Here is a 3,086-nt window from a genome sequence, read left to right on the forward strand (position 1 = left end):
GGGGCAGCAGGACGATAAACAGTACAGTGCAGGTTCAGCATTCGCTCTGATTCAACTCAGTTACTAAGGCCAAAGTTGATGATTTTTACTTTTCCATTGTTAGCAACATAATATTACCTTGTTTTCTTTCTGTGTACTGTGTGTGCCCATGGTAGGAGCTCATGGCTGCTGTTATTGGCAAGATGTTACTTTAAAAAAATCATACTCTAAGTAACCATAGTCTCACTGTAGTTGTACACTTGTTGCACTCAACCACCTCCATGACAAGGTAGCCTCTTGTTGGCACTAAATACTTGGAGAAGCTAAACAGTGTTGGCTTTGTTGACCATAATCATGATCCCTATCTTAGTCTTTATTTGATGACCAATCGCTGCTGCTTTTCAAGCCCAAGGAAGGCCAATATAGCATTACCTCTGCTGTCCTAGCGCCTGTACTGTCCCACCATCTTCACTGTCACAGGACTTTCACTGTGGTAAGATATTCAGTGTCAGTCAACTTCACTGTCTCAAATCCCCAAACTGCAAGAACTCTGCTAGCACTGGAAGTTCTCTGTCCTTGGGTTTTCACAGTTGAAACACTTCAGTGGTTACAAGGACCTCTACTGTCCTAGGTTCTTCCTTGTCTCAGCAACTTTACAGTTAAATGACTCCCTTTTGAAGGACTGCCATTGTCTCATTACCTCCACTGTTTCAGGACCACCAGTCTTTCAGGTCTTCCAGTCTCTTAGCAATTGCAACTTTCAGGACCTCTCCTAGTATAGGATGTTCACTGTGGTGGATTTTTACAACAATAGCACTATAACTGTTGGAAGAAACTCTATTGGGCCAGGACTCCAGAGTCTGAACATCTCCACTATCAGAGGACCTCCAGTATTAAAAGACCTCTACTGTCTCAGAAACTCCATTGGGCTGGACTCATGATATCCATTGTAGCTGAACTTACTTTCTTGCAGCACTTCAAGTTTTTCAGGACCTTTAATGTTTCAGGACATCCTCTCTCTCAGCAACTAGCTTTTGCAAAACCTTCACTGACACTGAATGTTCACAGTCCCTTGACCTACACTGTCAGTGCAAAAGCACTGTCTGGGGACCTCTACTGTTTCAGGACCTCAACTGTTGAAGCATTTCATTGTTATAAGACATTTACTGTCACAGGACTCCAATGTCTCATGACCTTCTCTCTCAGAGGACCTTCACTGTAGAAGCACAGCCACTATCACCAATCTCCAGAGTTTCTGGACATTCACTTCTGAAGGACCTGTAGTGTTGAAGCACCTCCAGTTTTGCAGGACCTCAAATATCCCAGGACCATAACTGACGCATGATCTCCACTGTCCCATATCATTTACTCTCCCAGCATGCCCATCTACAGAAACTGCATTGTTGGAGTTCAGTGTTAGAGCAGGTACACTCTTTCATAACATCAACTCTTACAAACCTCCAATATCACAGAACCCCCCCTGTCATAAGCCCTCCATTTTCAAAGGACATGTACTTTGTCAACATGTGGACTTTTGTCAGACCTCTGCATGTACAAGACCTCCATTGTTTCATCCCTTCCATTGTCTCATCACATCCACTATCACAGAAATGCCAGTTTTGCAGAACCTCAACTGTTGCAGGAATTCCACTGTCCAATATAGCCAGTAATCAGGACCTCAGCTGTCCAAGTTGTCCACTGTTGAACTCATTTCCACTCTTCAGATTTTCTAAAGTTTTAAGATCTACCCATTTCCAGTAGCTGTACTATAACATTTTCAAAGGCATTTCTGGTTTTTGGATTTGATGAATAATGGAATGTTATGTTACTTTTAAAACAAAAATTGTCTACAACTCTAATGAACGATTGCTAGCATCATCAGATCAGCGACTGTTGTCCTATATCTGGGGTTGACTGTCATTAAGATGATAGCCATGACATCCAGCTGTTCTGACACCTCTCAGGGAACAGGATATGTACCTGCCACAACCTGTCTTCTATGCTCTTTTTGAAGACACAGTCAAAACAAAAAGTTCTGACTACCATAAAATATAAGTCTAATCTAAGTTCCTTATGTGGTTCTTTGAACCATTATATGTTTTACCTGGAATAGTGGAGGGGCAACAAGAGGATAGGCTGCACAGTTCTGGTTCGGTATTGTTTGGTTCATCTTGGATAATAAGGTCAAAGTTGATTTTGTCTCTTCTGAGGTTATAGAGTTCAGGTAAAAAGAAGAGGTCAGCAAGGCAAATTTGTATAGTGGAGTACACATTAGTCATCTTGAATTTCTGCTGGGTAGATTAGTAATCCAGAATGAAGAGAAGTATTGTGATGAAGAAAGATCAAAGTATATTTACAGAAAGGAAGATGGTAACAATTTTGGGGAAATGGAAACCAAAAACAGAGGAGTAAGCACCGCAGTGCTGGTATTTCATTTCCACTAGTTCAGGTTGAGTGAAAGTCACAGTCCATGATTTTGACTTTTTCATTCTTGTCGAACCAGATATTAGCTGCTTTCAGGTTTCTGTAAACTATTCTTTTCCCATGACATCAGCTGACTATTTGCTATTATTTTCTTAAATATTTCTCTGTGTTTGTTCTCCACAAGTTATCCACACTTTCTGATGTATTTGTATAACTGTTGACTACTACCTGATCTGGAACAAGGCTTAATCTTGCCTCAGACTCAGTTACTTGGAGAAGTGAGATGATGGGAAGGGGGTCAACCATCACCATTATACCTGCCCCGTTCATTTCTGATGGCGCCATTGCTTCTTCCTTACAAGCAGTGTGATGACCTGTTAGCAGGACATCCCCTGTTGAAGAAGGCTACTGTCCATGCACCTCCACTGACACAGACCTCCACTGTTGTAGAACATCCTGTGTTGCAGCAAGTACTCAGATCCTCCAATTTGCATGAGTTCTTGTCACAGCATGTCTATTGTTGCTGGACTTTCACTGTCACAGTAATTAACTGTCACGAGGACTTCTTGTGTCAGAGGACTTCTTGTGTCAGGACCTCCAGAGTCACAGGACCTCACCTGTAGCAGGACCTTTAAATTCCAGGATCTCAAATGGCACTGGCTGTTCACTGTTTCAGAACCTTA

Source organism: Micromys minutus, assembly GCF_963924665.1.
Source record: "Micromys minutus genome assembly, chromosome: 30".
NCBI classification, from domain to species: domain Eukaryota; kingdom Metazoa; phylum Chordata; class Mammalia; order Rodentia; family Muridae; genus Micromys; species Micromys minutus.